General features: G+C 30.5%; 1 long non-coding RNA gene across 1 annotated transcript; it reads right to left on the bottom strand.

Moving 5' to 3' along the window:
* Positions 1-7,990: 7,990 nt before the first annotated feature.
* On the bottom strand, positions 7,991-12,565 carry LOC122723796. Its single transcript, XR_006350968.1, has 3 exons — positions 12,272-12,565; positions 12,074-12,177; positions 7,991-8,441 (listed from the first exon to the last, which is right to left on the bottom strand). It is a non-coding gene; the product is annotated as an uncharacterized LOC122723796 (long non-coding RNA).
* Between the last annotated feature and the right edge of the window lie 7,785 nt (positions 12,566-20,350).

Below are 20,350 nucleotides of genomic sequence, written 5' to 3'. Positions count from 1 at the left end.
AGGATAATACCTAATATCTCCATTCCAATATCTGTCTTATATATCTATGTTTCTTATTTATAATATGATTTAAATATTAAATAACTAAGTTTAATTCAAATATAAATAATATATACTTCTTCCTTTCGCCTTATAATTTTTATTTTTTTTATTTTTTTTACATATATTAAGAAGAGAAAAAAACAAAAAAAATACTTTATAATTTCATTCATTTTCACTTTAAGATTTATAATTCAATTTATATCAAAATAGTACCTGTGGTATCATGCTATTGGCAAATAATGATAATTTTCTAATATCAACAATAATGCTTGCTTGACGAGTAAAATATAATTATTAATTAAAAAATAAAAATATAAAAAAAAATTATCATATAGTTCTACTCATTTTTTACTTTAGAGTTTATGGTATAAATAGGATCTGAAAATATGATTTTCATATCAATACTTTTTATGGCATCTAAAAATTACTGCTATTTATTAACAGCGCATACAATAAATAATACTTTGACATAAATTAAATCACATATTTTAAAATAAAAAATTAATAAAATCACATTGTAATTTTTATATTTTTCTTTTTTAAAAAATAATATTTTTTATTAATTTTTTGATTATATCCCTATTAAATATATTAAATTTTATTAAATATTAAAAATTTTAAAAAATTTCATAAAAATAAAATAAAATTAAATAAGATTATAATAATTAATTTATATATTATTATAGTATAAAAAAATTATATAATAATTTTGAAACAACTAAAAAAATGGATAAAAATTATAAAATGAAAAGAGTACATAGTATCATATTCTAATAAAATTATTCCCAATGTATATAACAATAAATCATTTTTTAATAAATTTATAAATGTTGAATTTTAAAGAAGTTTATAATATGAAGTCCGATTAAGTATTTATCGTGATTCTAAGATATGCAAATAATATTGAAGTACCAAAGTGTCATTTCTATAAGTCCAACGATTCATCCTCGGATCTATGTACGAGGAGCCAAGGGGTCATGGGCTTCCCTAAAACTTTTTAAATTTTATAGAAGTATTTAATTAATTTTATATATAATAAAAAAATTACTATTAAATCTCTTAATGTTTAAAAAATTCATTATTTAGTTTTTATTCTAAAGTTATTCTATTAAAATATTTTATACTTTATAAAATTAATTTTTTTATTTTTTTATCAAATAAATTTTCATCTGCATTCAATATTATTTAATTCATTTAATTTTAATTTTTAATTTTATTTTGTCCATCTCATTTACTATTTTTTCAATCTGAAAATTTTATTTTTTATTTTTAAAATTTTAACTCTAATATGTAAATTTTTTTTAAATTATTCATTTATTGTGTAATTTAATTTTATATTTATTATTAAAAAGTAATTATCTCGTGTAATTAATTTTTAATTTATTTATATAATTGAAATTATTTGTTAAAGAAAAATTAATTTTAAATTTTTATAAATAAAAGTGTTTTATGAATAATATTTTATTAATTAATAAATTTTATTGACTATTTAAACTTAAAAAATAATTTAATTTTAAAAATATAAATTTAATGGATAATAGCATTTTCTCTATCATAAATACTATTAAAAGTCGATTTTACGATAGAATAAAATATAAATTATTTATTAGTTCATTATTTTTATTTATATCGAAATATATATTTTTAAATATTAAAAATAATGATGTTACTAATATATTTTAATTAATAAAAAATTAAATAAATTATAATTTAATTATAATATTTTATTAATTTTTTAATATATATTTATTTTATATATTTTATTTTACGTGATTATTAATTAAAATTGGATTCATAATAAAATTTCAGGCTCCGTCACTGCTACGATTTATCATAAATTATCATAAAATTGTTAACATTAAATTTAATTTTATAAATTTAAGCCTTAATCAATACATAAAATTTAATTGTATATTTTTTTATAAATCAATTGTATTATTACATATTAAGGTATAACATTATTTTTTAAAACAAAAAATTTACAAGTCGTTATCATTACAGACGCATATATATGACTGTAAATAAATTATAAACTTCGTATTAATTTTTTAAAAATATTATAAACTTACCTATAAAAAATAAATTTTTAATTATTTTTTAAAAATAAGTTAATTATTTTTTGAGAGGCCATGTTATTTTATAAAATATTAATATTATAATTTAGTTACTCTTTATAACATTCTTTTATTTTGAACAAAGTTTAATATAAGTACGATCAACGATTTTCAATCCATATAAACCCTAAGTTTAAAAATTTTAAATTTATAGAATTTATAAAATTAATTTAAAGAATAAATTATAATTAAATCACTAAATTATATTATAATTAATGAATCAGTTCTTATATTTTTAAAATTAAACACTTAAAGCTCTCTATTTTTATTTTGTCCAAATGTACAATCCCTCCATTCATTTCTCATTTAATTTAAAAGTAAATTATTGGTCAAACCTCTAAAAAAAAAATTTTTTTTCTTCTCACAACACCAGGGACGGGCCCATGCTGGGGCAAGGGGCCATGTGTCATGATCATAGATTTTTCAAGAATTAAAACTGTAATTTTTCAACAGTAGAATTTCCAAGAAGCAATATTGGGATAAATTAGTAGAAATTAGTAGGAAGATAATGGTCGAAACAATTTGTTGTAATTTCTTTCCATGTGTTTATTTTAGAGGGGTGTCATATGAAACATGTTGATATCTCCTACTATCACAAGCCTAGTTGTTTTTAAGACTCTTTAGGAGGGAGAGACTAGTTGGCCACCAGTTAGGATTGGACCTAATTGGCTACTGTAGACCTACATAGAGATCCTGAGTTGTGCCTTCACTCCTTGTAGACCGTCTCCTGTCTACAAGGGAGGTGAGAATTATTGTAACGAATGCGTCAATGATAATGTATAATTAATATTTTAATTTGATAACAGTCGAGAGCGGTGGAGAGAATAATCATTTGAATCAAAGAATTCCAACATTTGAATGACTCTCCTCCAACTTCTATCTATTTAAGGGGTTGAGGTGGCCGAAAGAGTTTGTGCAGCTATACATCTCATGCTAGATGCCAAGAGAAAAGGAAGGAAAAAATTTTCAAAACATAAGCCATTTGAAAATAGACATAGAATTGTGTGAAAAATTTAATAGATATATGAAGATTACATTCGTATAAAAATAAAATTAAAATTATCACTATCATTAATATAATAAATTATAATAGTTCAGATTTAATAATTTAGTTGTTCAAAGTTTGTAAAGGTTGATTGTATTAAAAATTCTATTTTATTTTTTATTATACTTTAATTATTTATTTTTATTTATTTTTTAATAAATTATTTAAATAGAATAAAATTTTAATTTGATAATATTTTATGTAATTAATTCTATTAATTCTTTGATTATTTTATGCTTTATCATAATTAATATTTTTTATAATAATTTTAATCGATTATATATATTTATTCTATATAAATATTCACATGAATAAAATTATATGATATTTATTAATTAGATTATATTAGATATAATTTTAAAAAATTATCAAATCAATAAATTAAATCTATTGTGAAATATTAAAAGTTTTGTTACGTACTTATATATATATACTTATATATTTTTTTACAATAATTTATTTTATTGTCTAAATATCTTTTTATAAAATAGTTATCTAATTTTTATAAATATACTTTTAACATTCTATTTATTATTAAAATAAAAAATATAAACTTTTTTAGTAATAAAATACAATAAAACTTTTATTACAATATAATAATATATTATATTAAAAATAGTAGAAAATAAAAGGTTGGTAACAATCAATATAATAAATTATACTTATCCTATCAAAAAGTGAAAAATTAAAAAGTATTAATAGTGATCATAAAAATAATAAATTTTATTTAATATATATTAATTATTATTTTATGTAAAAATAAAATTATAAATATATAAAAAATTATAAATTTATACCATATAAATAATTTTTAATATATTTATTATTATTTATATAAAAGAAAAACACGTAGCGTCAATTAATTAATAACGTTGAATATAATTTTTTATAGTTTATTTATTATTATAAATAAAAATAAAATATATGTTAATTTCTCTTCTAGTTTAACCCTAATTTAACTCTTACATTGGCTGTTCATTTAATTAATTGAATCCAATCAATTAATTAAGTTTATTATACATGTATTAATTTAAAATCTTAACTTTTAATCCCTTTTAATTAATCCTTGGTATAATAGGCTAGATCATTTAATTTTCTCTTTTAATTAGGCCATTAACATTTCAGGTCAATATTTATATTGTTACTTTACTTTAAGTTCTCATTCCTATATGTGTGCAATCCATTGAAATTTTGGAACACTTTGGTTGCAAATAATTTAATTTATAATTTTTCAATATTCAATTACGACGAAAACGTCGTAAATTTAGTAAGGGGAGTCACCCTAAATTAAAAATCCGATTCAGTATTCAATTGCGACGAGTACGTGACAAATTTAAAAAGAAAAAGTGTGAGGATCAACTACTTGTAAAAAAGATTCTCGCGTCCGCGAATCTAAACTTCAAGTGTACTTTAAATTCTCATTCCTATATATGTGCAACCCATTATGAGAGGCATCTAACTATACATTATAAATACCAAAATACCAGAGATCAAACATCATGTGACCATAACCCTTCAATATCTAGTTACGGTGTAATAAATTCTTTTCACCTTTTTACGTCAGTCTCTATTGAATATGATATTCGTGTCATATATATTTTGAAAGATTCTAATTATATCCTCATAAATCTTATTCAATAAGTGACATCACTCAAACGAGAAATTTATTTCAAGAATAACACAACTATATCTTACTATTAATTCAGATATGGTAAATCTTTTATTGATCATTCAATTATCTTCAAGTATTATATACTACACCTAATCTCTCAGCTTTTAATATTTCTCGATGAAGTATAAACTTTTGAGTCAAAGTTTAATACTTGTATACCTAAGATATCCTTGATGATCTCAACTCTAAGGATATTTGCATAACTGATGTGATATGATATATTTATTTATATTAAGTTTGGGTCTCCAATATACTTGTTCCTTAAAAAAATATTCATATTTTAACTCTAAGTATCTCATATTTTTAGTTTGTGAAAATAACTGCTTGACCAATTTAAGGCGTATAACATATGCTAGCCTATCTACATTAATGATGTCCCATCTCATTAATTTTATGGCTAGAGATAGTTTAGGTATAAACACATTTATATGTAATACAAATCTCACATCGTGAACTCTTTATAATTTTCTCTACACTGTGTTTTACAGTACCGAGAATTTTATTATTAGTTTAATATCTTAATTAAATAAATTAGTGAAATTAATCATAAGTACAAATAAATAAAGAATGCCATTAACAATAAATATATATCCCTATTATAGTGAAGCTCTAAGGCATACTACGAACACAGGGGAGTACTTTAAGTGCCTTATGTATTTTAGTGTTATGAATTCTTCTCTTTCTTTTCAAAATTAAGAATACAACCAAGTTTTATATCTTAGGATTTTAGTATACCCATGTTAACAAAGATAAAGTTCAATGTATTAATTAAAAATGGATCTAAATGACTCTAAATAATATGCATTTTGAATTTTAAGATGGAAATCAAACAAGAAAGAAAAAATAGTCTTTCATTAATACTTGCATTAGATTCATTAGACTTATTCATAGGCATGTTTCTTATTTATTGTGCAAGTCTATCTTTATCTTCTCAGGTGTCAAAGTCTTTATTTGTGCCTTTATTCTCCAGGTCAGCTATCTTCTGTTCATTAATGAGGCCTTAGATCTCATGATGAAGGTGCCTATACTTGTTAGTGTCATGACTAGAAATTTGAAAGAATTCATGGAATGATTCTCTCTTGAATTTCTTGGATAATGGATTTGGCTGCGGGGTATCCATCAAAGGTTGAAGTAGCCCTTCATTCCTCAATCTACTAAAGGTTGCTACCATAGGTTCTTTAAAATTAGAAATTGAGTAAATAATACATCTTTTCATGGCAAATGAATCATAAATTCTTGATCAACATTCTAATCTGCTCCTTCTTTGTTGGTCGTCGAATCATAAGGCAACTTTCTTTCACCACCTCATTAGGAATCCAACAAATTTCTCATTTTGCTTGATGGCCTCCAATTTTTTTTTACTGACATCCAACATAGTGTTGTATGAATAATGCCCAATGAATGCCTCAATCAAACTATCCCAATCCTTTCTAATATCATTTTCTAAATTGTAATACCATGACATGGCAACTCTTTCTAATGATACAATGAAAAAGTACATAATTTAGCCATCCACTATTGTTTTCATGATAAGTAGATATTGCTTTTTATGAATGGTTAGATCTTCAAGCCTATAAAATTTAGGCAAAGATAATATCTTAAACTTACTCATCAATTAGAACTTACACTCGGAGTCCTAAATCATCTCTTAAAGCTGAGGTTGCTTCTTGAGTTAGCTTTAAACTTATACATCTTCTTCTTTAAGGAATAGTAAGCCTTATTCATCTGGCTTGCCTTATTAGTTATCTTCTTCTTTGGGTTGCACTCTTCATCATAAAGATATTCTCCGTCGGATCCTCCTTTCACCTCTAAGGCTCTCTTGGTCCTTCTATCTTCTTCCATTAGTTTTTCCCCATATATGCTCTCTTCATCTTGCTATTTAAGGCTTCATCAAGCAATTCATTAAGTATAGCCCTAGTCTCTTCCCTCTCAGGCATGATGGCTAGCAAACCTAACCCAAACTTCTGAGCTTTCAATCACAGTAATCCTTATCAGCTTAGTCATTAATAGTTTGTCACCCTTTTTAAGCCGGGACTAGTTGTCTTCTTAATTGACTTTGGTGATATGATGGTTGTACAACATAAGGAGTTAGTATGATGCATGAGTTGATGCAATGCTTAAATGGACCTTTTATCACATAATTGCACATTGATTAGGAAGAACCATGCTTAGATTTCTCAATCGTATGAATATAAACAAGATAAAAGTAGGAGACAAAGGCAAAGCGAATTTTAATTTTATTAATAGAAAATTTTAGTCATATTACAGAATGAACTCCAATGAGCTTTGATCTAATCTTTTACAGAGTTCCTATTCGTTCAGTTGAATATCTCTTAGAGGACAAGGGAGATGTGCTTGAGCTTGCCCCATCCATTTTTTAGTATGATTTATTTTGCTGAATGAAATCCCCACTATCAAAGAGATCTTGAATTTCATGCTTGAACCTATAGCAATTATTAGTATCATACCCAAGTGTCTAATGGAACTAGCAAAACATGTTTTAGTTGAAGTTGGATGCCAAAGGGTTCACTAGTGGTTTAGGTTTTCAGTAGTAAGTTTTAGGCAAGAAGGATACCTAACACCTTTCCTCTCTATTACTTACTATCCCAAACCTAGACTATTGGGTCATGGATTATGAAGGATAATGGACCTCTACTAGAAAATAAGTCTCTTAACCACATATTTTGTATTCTTAATAAGCTAGCGACTCCTTTCCTTTGCTCTTCATTGAGTGAATAAAATATCTAATCCCATGGTAATGTTTTAGAAAGAGGAGACCTCTAAACAATCTAGAGAATTTATACACCCACACACATAGTAAATAAAGGTGTCACTAGGTTTCTAAGCATGCATCTTAAACTCATTTTTATATTTAACTTGTCCTAAGGATTTTACTACTTAGACATTTTCATGTCAAAGTGAGGAACACTCCTAATCATACCAACCATATATCTAACCATGCAAAGTTTCTTATAGAATTACTAAGTGATTTCCTAAGTTTACTAATCACAATTTCATGCATGTTAAGGTGAGGTGCAAAAAATTAATTAAAACATCCAAAAAAAAAGGAGGAGAAAAGCATTACAATCTAACCCTACAACTAAACAAAGAAGGAAGGAGAAAAGAACTAATTACATTCTAAATATAATTAAAATAATTTAAAATAAATTATTACAAAGTCTTTAAAATCATAACCCTTTGCAAAGAGTCTTCAAAGATGCCCATGGGCTGCTTGGATCAACCATTGATCTACTAAAACAAGCAACTCAAGCCAAGGATGGGAGAGGGCGCAGGCCATGGTTAAAAATAAGACAAGAATGTGCTATCCTTCTTTCTTTGATGCTCAATTACCAAAACTAAAATTTTCATAATAGGAAAAAATAAAATAAGAAGCAAATAATAAAATAAAATAAAATTACAACAAAGAAAATAAACCAAATCATATTTGAAAATTAAAAAAAAAAAGAAGATTATCCTAGTCAAATAATGTAAGCAAAATCATCTCCCAATTTGGAAATACAATTTCAGCCAAGAAGAGTGTAAGGAGAATTCTAGCCTCCATTAGCTCCTATTCTAAGACAAAAAAAAATGTTAATAACACAAATAAAAAAAGTCAAAACACCAAATATGTAATTAAAATTAAAAGAACACAAAAAGAATATACTATAAAAAAAATCAAAACACCAAATATGTAATTAAAATTAAAATAATACAAAAGGAATATACTATAATGAGCATACCTGATCATGGTAGATTATGATATCAAGATTTAAAATTTTTAAAAAAATAATAAATCAACTCAGAAAAATTTAAAATTTTATAAACTAGAAATATAGAACAAAACAATAAGAAAAGAATCAACTCAAAATCATTAATAAAACTCAAGATATGAACTTTGCAATATAGTTATTCTAGAAATTGATAAATTTTAAACATCGATTTTGTATGCGATATACCACTTATTCACATATTTAAATATGAAAAATTCAAAGTATAAGAAATTTAGTTCACTTCTAAAACTTAATTTATGCTCAAAAGTCACCTTATTTTGCGAATAGAAGGCCAAATTACATGTCTTTGAAATCATGCTACTTGCTAGAGGTGTAAACGAACCGAGCCAAGCCGAGATTTGAAGAGTTCAAGCTTGGTTCGTTAAAATTTTTTCGAGCTCGAGCCGAATTCGAGCTTTACTCATATCGAACTCGAGCCGAGTATTAAGAAACTCAAGCTTGGCTCGTTTAACAAACGAGCTTAGACGAGTCGAGCTTTTATCGAGTTGAGTCGAGCTTTAATCGAACTGAGTCTCGAATAGTTCACGAGTAATTTAATTTATTTACATGTATAATGAACTTTAGTTTAAAACTAATAAGTTTAAAACTAAAATAATTTTAGTTAAATAAGTATATCTACAAATTAGCATGTAAGCTTATAAAAATGAGTTTTTAAATCCCAATGATCCAAATATATGCAAGTTTAAGAGTGTAACTAAACTATATAGAGCTGAATTTTAAAAAATTTAGATTTTGCTCATTAAAATATATGCAGGGTTTGAGTTTATTTCTCTTATGATAGTAATTTCAGTTTGCTTAACGAGACTGTTCACGAGTCTATTCGCGAGCCTGCTCATGAACTCAAAAACGAGCCGAGCTCACGAGCCTTAACGAGTCGAATACTATGGAGCTCAACCTTGGCTCGTTTACTAAACGAGCCTAAAAATTAAGCTCGAGCTTGGCTCGTTTAGAAATCGAGTCGAGCTCGGTCGAGATTTTATCGAATCGAACTTCGAATAGCTCACGAACGGTTTTGTTCGTTTACACCCCTACTACTTGCCGATATAGATTAATGTAATTTCATTGTCTCTTTAAATATTAAAAATTCATAATCAATTGTAGAAAATTATATCAAGGCAAATAATATATGAAATTATATAGAATTAAAATGTAATAATTATTCAAAATAAGTGGTTCAGTGGTTCATAATGTAGGTGCCTCTAAGCCAAACATGCACAAAAATGGTGTTACCTTCAAATTTCACATCAAAATTAATATAGGAGGCGATCAATATATTAAAATAAAGTGAATAATATGAAAGAAGTTGATTTTATATCATGAATACTTATTTTTGAAATTATTTATGTTTTATTAAAACAATGAAAAAAAAAAAGAAGAAATTTGGGAGTACGAGAAGAGGAGGGGGGCAGCGGTTAGGTCTAAGGAAGAGGGGGTTTCTTGATTTTTCTTAGTGAGTGAGTCGAGAGAATTTTAGAATATGGAGATTGGGAAGGTCGGTTGGAATGAAAGGGAACTTTGAGTATGTGTTCAAGTTAGGATTTTGAGAGAGAATGAGATGAATAAATAGGAAAACCCAAAAAAGAAAATAAAATCTCCCTCTCTCCCTTAGTTTGGCCGGTTAATTTGGATTTCGTAGGCTGATTAGGAGCTAATTTTAACTCAATTAAATTTTAATTATTTTCCTAAAGTCTCTCGTAAATTATTAAAAATTGTAAAATCATCTCCATGCTCCTCTAGTTGTCTGAATGGGCCAACGACCAAAGCCTTCTCTGTCAACACTATTTTTTTAAGTTTGAATCTATTCTTCTCAAAACCCAAATGAACCTTAAGCCTCATAGAAAATACTTTAAAAAAATAAATGAGGCCCACAGACCAAACTTTTGGCTAAATGGCCCAAAATTGAAGTTCAATTCTCCCTGTTATTTAATCCTTCAACTCATTTTCAAATTTTTATTATTTTCTGTCTTTTTTTTTTTTTTAATTTTTCATGGCATAAGACACCTACTAAAAACTCTTTAATTTGCTTCAAATGTGTTCAGACCAAATTTAGTTTTCATCATTGAGATTGTACTGTATATGCAGTACAAAATCAGAGGTTTACAACTACAAGAGATTAGGGTTAGCATTCGGTCGGTTCGGTTTAAAATCGAACTGAATTAAATAAATTGAAAATCGAAATTTTAGTGTTTGTGAAAATCGAACCGAACCGATTTTGATCAGAAATCGAATCGAATCGAACCGATCTGATTCGGTTTGATCGGTTTCGATTTTTAATAATTTTTTTATTTTTTACACTTTATTTTTAATATTTTAAAATTTAATTAAAATATTTTAATTTTAATATGATTTAATTTTAAAAAAACATATTATTATCACTAATCGGTTCGGTTCGATTTTTTTAATTTTTTTCTGATTAAAATCGAACCGAATCGAAATAACTGAAATTTCTGAAATTAAAAACCGAACCGAACCGAATTGAAATATATAAAAAACCGAACCAAATTTTTAAATCAATTCGATTCGATCGGTTTTTTCAGTTTGAACCGAATACTGCTCATCCCTACAAGAGATCAGTGGGACTCTTGGTTTGATATTTGTGTTGATGGAAAATAAAGAATTAAGAGACAAATTATTGAACACTCTTCACCATTCCCCTCTATATAGATTAGCAGGCAAGTTATCTATATATAAGATACAGTGGCTACCAACTACAGTAGAATGGAACTCAAGCAAATGTTTTTGAATAACTGTAGAATCAACAAGAATAACCAAGCAGCTCTTGTCAAATAAATAGTGCCGAATGAATTTGCAGTAATAGCCTAAGGAGCCCAGAACATACTTCCCTTAAAGCTTTTGGTTGGTGCCAAAGTAAGAATATTACTAATTTTAAATGGATCCCTAGCCATACTGACTCATACAATATGACCCAAACATTTCATATAATTTAACCCTACTTATAAATTTCAGCCTTCCTTATATCATTCTTCCCAGATTTCCTTTTTAGTCCATTTACTTTCTATCCATCAAATCTTAACCAATTCAAAAATTTCATCAAGAGAAATAACAAATTCTCAGTTTTAGCCCTTATCATATAATTCAGTCATTTACATTTTAGTACCCAAATTTTTCTTTTTAGTCTAATAAGTCTCTCCATCATTAAATCTTACCCAATTAAAATTTTATGATAAAAGTTTTTAGCAAATTTCCCTTTAGTCCTACTATAAATTTTAGCCCTATGCTCACGTACATGTCAAATTTTTCTTTCATCCTTTCTATTATTTATTCAAACTTTAAACATTTATTATAATTCAATTATTATTCACTTGATTAAATTTCACCCTAACAGCAAATTTTTAAATTAAACATAATTGAAAGAATTAAAATTTTATTAAAAAAAGTGAGCACAAACCTCCTTGCTCCAAGTTTCCCTTAATTCCTTCTCTCCTTTCTCTTTTTCACTTCTCCTTTTCCTTTCCTTTCGAATTTCCCACTTCTCCTTCAAGTTATTCTAAACTAAGCATAACAGTAAATCAAATAAATTCAATTATCTCATAGAAAGTAAGTAGAAATGATAAAGAATTTTCATATATAAAAAATCCCATCATACCTTGATTTTCCTTCCACCTAGAGTGCATTCCCCGAAACTTTAACTTGAAATTTATCTTTAATCCAACCTCCTAACTTGATTTTTAGCTAGAAGAGGGGCATGGATGAGATGGGCAATTAATTGTTTTCTTCAAGGTTCCTAAAAATAAATTCATAGATAGGTAATTAATTTTCATGTGATGAAAATTGGGTCTAATTCAAGGAGTGAAATGGAGGCTTTAATTTATATTGGACATAAAATAAAAGGTGAAGGCAGACCCATTAGCTTTAGAAGATAGTAGATTTCTCTAGAGAGCCTTGTGGGAGCATTCATAGATCAATTTGTGATAGTTGTAATTTGTGGACCAATTTATCATTATGGTTGAAAAGAAAGAAGAAGAAAACTGTTTCTGCTTTTATTCAAGATGTAAAGAATCGTACAAAAATACATGTTATCACTGTGATCTGTTTAAGAAGGGTTACATAACCCTACAGGTCACATGACCTCTAACACGTGAGAGCAAATAAAGAAGTAAAAACTCATCTTTACCCTTACAGAAGACAATTACCCATATAACCCAGGAACATAAACACAATAACACAATATAACAGAACATCAGCTATCCTGTATTCTCTACACGCCCCCTGCAAGTTGGAACTGGGATGGAAACCAGGGGCAACTTGGAGCACAGCCGGTGATGGTGATCTGAAGATAACGGTTTGGTGAGCAGGTCTGCGAGCTGAGCCGTGGTGGAGACATGAGAAGGAGAGATGAAACCGCATTGAAATTGCTCACGGACAATGTGACAATCGATGGTAATGTGTTTGGTGCGTTCGTGAAACACCGGGTTAGCGGCAATGTGCAAGGCAGCCTTGTTGTCACAGTGGAGGGAGATTGGCAGCTGAATAGGTACCTGTAAGTCTTGAAGAATATAAGAAATCCATAATAATTCACAAACAGTACTGGCCATGGCACGATATTCCGCTTCAGCGGAGGATTTTGAAACAGTAGGCTGTTTCTTGGTTTTCCAGGAAACCAATGACGAGCCAAAGAATATGCAAAACCCAGTAAGTGACTTTCTGGAGAAGGGGCAGGCGGCCCAATCAGAGTCACAGTAAGCTGTGAGAGGCATAGAGGTACTAACAGGGAAGCACAGGCCTTGATGAAGAGTGCCCTTCAAGTATCGAAGGACATGCATAGCAGCCTCCCAGTGAGGCTTGCGGGGTTGATGCATGAATTGGCTCAGATGCTGGACAGCATAACTGAGGTCAGGCCTGGTGAGATTGACATAAAGAAGCCTCCCAATCAAGCGCCTGTAAACATGGGGATCAGGCAAAATATCTCCTGTAGCTAGAGACAATTGCAAGCCTTTTGGTAAAGGGAAGGGGGCTAGTTTGCATGATTGCATACCAGCATCCTTCAGAATGTCGGATATGTATTTCGTTTGGCTTAAAAGAATGGCAGTAGAAGATCGGGCCACTTCAAGACCAAGAAAATATTTGAGAAATCCCAAATCTTTAATGGTGAACTTAGAGTGTAAGGCATGTTTGATCTCAGTCATAGCAACAAGAGAAGTACCAGTAAGAAGAATGTCATCCACATATATTAATAAAGCAAGAAAATAATCAGTAGTACTTTTAACAAAGAGACAATAGTCATGAGCAGACTGAGTGAAACCGAGAGATTTCAGATAACTTGTGAATTCAAGGTTCCATTGACGAGAGGCCTGTTTAAGGCCATACAAAGACCTTTTAAGGAGACAGACTTGCCCTGGCAAGGCCTTATTATACCCCTGGGGAGGATGCATATAAACTTCTTCATCTAAAGTGCCATGTAAGAAGGCATTGTTTATGTCAAGTTGAAACACAGCCCATTGTTTATGAGTGGCAAGGGCTATCAGAATCCGAACAGTAGCCAATTTGGCAACAGGAGAGAAACGGTCTTTATAATCAAGACCTTCAATTTGATTGTAGCCCTTGGCCACCAACCGGGCTTTGAATCTATCAATGTCACCATTTGGTTTACATTTAACTTTGTAGACCCATTTACAACCTATGGCTTTCTTGCCTTGAGGGAGGGTTGTAAGGGTCCAGGTGTTATTTTTTTCAAGTGCATGCAATTCATGTTGCATTGCATTAATCCAATTAATGTTTTGGGATGCCTGACTGTAGGTAGTTGGTTCAGGGATGTGGGAAACATTCAGAACATAGGTTTGGTAGGAAGGTGTAAAACAGATGGCTGAGGGGGAAGGGGAAGCAGTAGTGGTGGCTGAAGCAACAAAGTCCTCTAGCCAAGAAGGAGGTTTAATAGTTCTGGAAGACTTGCGAAGGCTAGGAGAGGTGGGAAGCTGAGAGGGAGGAGAAGGTGGAGGTGGGACAGAATCTGGATCATGTATGGGAATAGGTATCATCACAGGGGTTTGTTCAGGTGGTGTGCTAAAAGGAAAAATATGTTCATAAAAAACAACATCACGGCTAACAAATATAGTACCAGTAGAGAGATCATATAGTTTGTAAGCCTTGTGATTGTTGGCATAACCAATAAAGGCAGCCTTGATGGACTTGCTGCCAAATTTATCTTTATGAGGAGTGGTTTTGGTTGCAAAACAGAGGCAGCCAAACTTTTTCAGATGAGAATAGTCAGGGGCATGCCCATAGAGGCGCTCATAAGGGGTCTGCCAACCAAATTGGGCCATAGGGAGTCTGTTTATTATGTAGGTGGCAGTAAGGATGCATTCAGACCAAAAGATCTGAGGCGCATGAGAGTGAATTTTGATGGCTCTAGCCGTGTCTAAGAGGTGTCTGTGTTTTCTTTCAACAATGCCATTTTGTTGAGGGGTGTGAGGACAAGATCTTTGGTGAATGATACCTCTTTGATTGAGTAATCTGGAGCATTCATTGCTAAGAAATTCGCAACCATTATCTGTTCTTATTATCTTAACAGTGGTGTTAAAATGATTGTGCACCATATTCAGAAAAGTAGATAGGATATGAACAGTTTGACTCTTAAGACGCATCAAGAAAGTCCAGGTTGCTCTAGTGTGGTCATCAACTAGAGTTAAGAAGTATTTAGCTCCTGTGACACTTTCTATGTTATATGGTCCCCAAATATCTATGTGAAGTAGATCAAAGGGCTTCTTAGCAGTAGTATTGCTAAGTGGAAAGGGTAGCCTGGCTTGTTTAGCCTGAGGACAGGTTTGACAGTGTAAGGGAATATTCTCAGTGTGTTGAAACATTGCAATATGTTTTAATTTCCCAAGAGATGCATGTCCTAATCTATCATGCCAATCAAGAATATGAACAGCAGACATGCAAGATTCAGTTCTGAAAGTATGGCTTTCTTTATTTACTGAATGTGTAGAAAGCGTGGTATTCACAAAGGATTGCAACTCAGGCATAGTATTCACAATAGCAGCCAATTGTTTATCAATTTCAAGAGGCAAAAAACTCATCTGATTCAATTTGTATAACCCTGCCTCTTCCTTGCCCACAGCAACCACTCGCTTAGTCAGAGGGTCCTGAATAATGCAACAAGTAGGAAGGAAGAGACAACTCAGCTTGCAGTCTTTGATTAACTTGCTAACAGAAAGAAGATTATAATTGAACTTTGGAACAAACAATACATTTTTTAGGTATACATAATCTGAAAGCATAATAGAACCAGTATAGCAAACTTTCACAGCATTACCATCAGGTAAGTAAACAGAAACTGGCTTATTTAATAAGTCTAAGGATTGAAAAACTAACTGATTTGAAGACATATGGTCAGTGGCACCAGTGTCAAGGACCCAATTACAGTGCTTATGGAAAGATGCATAAGATAAATTTTTAGAGTAAGAAGTACCTGCAAATATGACTGGACCTGAATCTGAATCATATTCATTGCTGTAATCAAATTGGTGAGTATTTGCTGTGAGTACAGCCTTTCCTTTCATTAGTTTGCTTACCTCCTGTTGTAAGGAACTCAACATGATATTAAGGTCATTTATTTGAGTAGATGTATCAGGCATGTCAATGGGGGTGTCCTTTCTGTTTGGGGGGGCTTCAACAGCTGCCACAACTCTCTTGTCATGGCCTATGGTTCTGGTTGTTTTGGAGAATTGTCCATTATTTTTGGTTTTTGTCTTAAACCATTCAGGGTATCCTATTAGCTTGAAACAACCCTCTCTGACATGTCCATCCATGTCACAGTAGGAACAGTGTCCCTTTTTCTGGTCAGGCCTTTTCTGCCTTCCTTGATATTGTTTCTGCGTCCTATTCATCAGGACTAAAGGTTCAGTGTTCCCATTTATACTTCCCAGAATGTCCTTCTGAGACTCAAATTTGAGTACCATAGAATAGGCTTTATTCACAGAGGGCAAAGGATCCATGCCTAGGATCTGATCTCTAACTGTCCCGTAGGCATCATTCAATCCCATAAGGAATTGCATTAACCTATTTCTATTATTCAGCTCATCTATTGCCTTTGATGCACCACATGTGCATGGTGGGAGAGTTTCCATTGACCCCAATTCATCCCAAAGCCCCTTTAATTTTGTGAAATAGACAGATGCAGAGGCATTGTCTTGAGATATCAAGGATATTTTCCTTCTCAGCTCATAGATCATGGTGCCATTACATTCACCAAATCTTTCTGTGATTTCAAGCCAGAGATCTCTGGCTGAGGCTGTGTAAATGAAACCATCTACCAACTCTCTGGATATAGAGTTCAAAATCCAGGATGTGACCATAAAGTCACACCGCTTCCATTGTTCATACGAATCAGATTCTTTATCAGGCACTGTAACGGTACCCTCTATAAATTCGAGTTTCTGTTTAGCTCCTAGGGCTATCCTAATGGCTCTATGCCAGGATCTAAAGTTTGTCCCTACCAGAGGAGCAGATACTAAAACCATACCTGGATGGTCCGAGGACTGAAGAGTCAGAGGATCCCCAAGATTCTGAGTTGCGATTTGAACTTTGTCCTTCATCTCCGTGTTTTTGCTTTCTTTACTGTTGTTTCCTCGTTCCCCCATCATCGACAGGATCTGTTGATTTTAGGTACAGATCTTGATATACAAACTTTAGATCTAACAAATTTGTGACCGTTTTTGAAAGAAGAGAAGAATTTCAACAAGATTTTCTTCCCATGCAAGCCAGAGTCGGTGTGAGATCGGCGATGGTATTTGTCTGGCGTATAAGCCGGATCTTGTGTGAAGAGGTGTTGTTTTGAAGAAGGACGACCGGATTCTAGGAGAGAGGACAGGAAATAGTGTAAACCCTAACCCGCTTTGATACCATGAAAAGAAAGAAGAAGAAAACTGTTTCTGCTTTTATTCAAGATGTAAAGAATCGTACAAAAATACATGTTATCACTGTGATCTGTTTAAGAAGGGTTACATAACTCTACAGGTCACATGACCTCTAACACGTGAGAGCAAATAAAGAAGTAAAAACTCATCTTTACCCTTACAGAAGACAATTACCCATATAACCCAGGAACATAAACACAATAACACAATATAACAGAACATCAGCTATCCTGTATTCTCTACAATGGTCTTTGTCTTTGTACGAAGTTGTTGAATAACATCCTCCATAGAATATGTGAATCCATTCAAGTGTTTAGCATTTAAAAAAAAAACAAGTCCTAATAGGAGGTTTTTATTTATATTACAAGTCCACTACACATAGTGTGGATGTTCGGATTCACTTAACTGGTTAGAATTTCGTCTTCTCGTAACACTATCATAGAATCCATATATTTTATCGATCGATAAAGAATATAAGAAAAAAGTTATTATTCTGATGAAGCAGAGACAAAGGTAAGGATGTGATTGAGTGACTTACTTCTATTAGAGGTCCACAATCATTCATAATCTATACACCAATTATCTAGGTTTGGAATAGTAGGTATGAGAGACAAAAGGTGTTAGGCACTATTCTCACCTAGATTTTACTTGAGAATCGATACCAACTCTTTATATTAATTCTTATATCTCGTCTTAGTGTATTTAGTTAAAAATCATTTTTATGACATATGCAAACTATTTATTAAACACACATTGATCACACAAATAATTTATTTCATGTGCATCTGTTAGTCTAAACAGGTAAACTTTCTTTTTAACTTACGGTGGAGGAATCACCAAATTGTCCTAAACATGCACGATTTAGGTTAAAATTCGACACATAATAAACAAGATATTTACTAGATTTCCAAGTGTATATCTTAAATTCAATTTTATGGTTAATTTGACTTAAGCTTATTATTACTTAGTTATTTTCATTTCAAAGTATAAATCACTTTCTAAACAAGCAAAATCATATTTTTATTATGCAAAAATTACTTTTATAAATTATAAAATGAATTATTTAAATTACTAATTTTTTTATTTATATTTTGGTGAGATGCATAAATTAAAATATTCAAAGCAAGAGAAGAGAACAAAAAATCTTAAATTAAAGAAAGAAGGAACGAGAAAAGAATTAAATTTCAAAGGCCATAATAAAGAATGAAAGTGAATGAATTAAATTACATCCCAAAATAAATAAAAATAATCAACTACTCCTATATTGTTATAAAGTCTGAGTCCCACCATCCTTTTCAAAGGGATTTCAAATCCTCTATTAGACTTCTATCCTTGATTAGATTCTTACCATAGACTCCACAAGTCTACCAAGGTAAGTCTTGCACGCCAAAATGGGGACACATTTAGCGGGATGAGCAGTATTCGGTTCAAATTGAAAAAATTGACCGAACCGAATCGATTTAAAATTTTAGTTCGGTTTTTTATACATTTCGGTTCGGTTCGGTTTTTAATTTTAAAAATTTCGGTTATTTCGGTTCGGTTCGGTTTTGTTTAGAAAAAACCGAAAAAATTAAACCAAATCGATTAGTGATAATAATATATTTTTTCAATAATATAGAGAAATTAAATCATATTAAAATTAAAATATTTTAATTAAATTTTAAAATATTAAAAATAAAGTGTAAAAAATAAAAAAATTATTAAAAATTGAAACCGATCAAACCGAACCGAATCAAACTGAATCAGACCGGTTCGGTTCGGTTCGGTTTCTAATCAAAATCGGTTCGGTTCGATTTTCATAAACACTAAAATTTTGATTTTCAGTTTATTCGGTTCAGTTCAGTTTTGAACCGAACCGACCAAATGCTCATCCCTAATTTAGCCTAGACTAGTGTAAATAAAATAAGAGGATTTTTTTTTTCATTCTTTGATATTACTTATCAAAATTAAAATTATCATAATTGAAAAAATTAAAATAAGACAAAAAATAATTAAAAATAAAATGAAAAAATAATTAAAATAAGGCAACAAATAATTAAAAATAAGACAAAAATAATTAAATAAAGGAAGAAATATATTAAAAATAAGTAGGTTACCGTATAAATTTTCTTCAAAAAAATATATAAATTTCTTTATTGCAATAATAAACGTTACTGTTAATGTAACGACCCCAAAATGGACCGTCACCGGCGCTAGGATTCAGGTCGGCTTAAGGCCGCCAGAACCCGTAGCAAGCCTGCTATACTCTCTGTGTACCTGTAAACTTCATACATGATCATACATTTTATGTGAAAATAACACTCTTTTCTGAACCAAGGCTCAACCTGTGCATGCACTATCTCTGTACTCTGTACTCATGTACTCTGTACTCTGTATCCCTGACTAGAGCTTGCTCTAGATGGGTTAACTCATACCTGTTAAGCCTGGTTTTCACATACAGGAAAACATATATACATATACAGATCATGTACAAAACATACATCACTAGGTCTAGGTCAAGCAACAACTATTACATCTCTTTAATATTACATGTCCACTTTAAGCTATTACAACTCTCTTTACTCTTCCTGTACTCTGCTGGACTGTCCCTGTACACTGTACACTGAACCTGCAAAACTGGGGTTAAGGGAGTGGGATGAGCTCTATAGCCCAGTGAGTAGAACAGTAAAACATCTCAATAAAATATGCTCTCATGGAATGCACCATAACACAGACAAGCCACATCAAGAGTAAACCTGTCACCACATAGTCCCAGTAACTCTGTGCCAGGGCGTAGAATCGAGCACCTGGTCTTCCTGTCATATATGTAT

The sequence above is a fragment of the Manihot esculenta genome, chromosome 6, assembly GCF_001659605.2.
Source record: "Manihot esculenta cultivar AM560-2 chromosome 6, M.esculenta_v8, whole genome shotgun sequence".
NCBI classification, from domain to species: Eukaryota; Viridiplantae; Streptophyta; class Magnoliopsida; order Malpighiales; family Euphorbiaceae; genus Manihot; species Manihot esculenta.
This window is presented reverse-complemented; position numbering and strand designations above follow the sequence as displayed.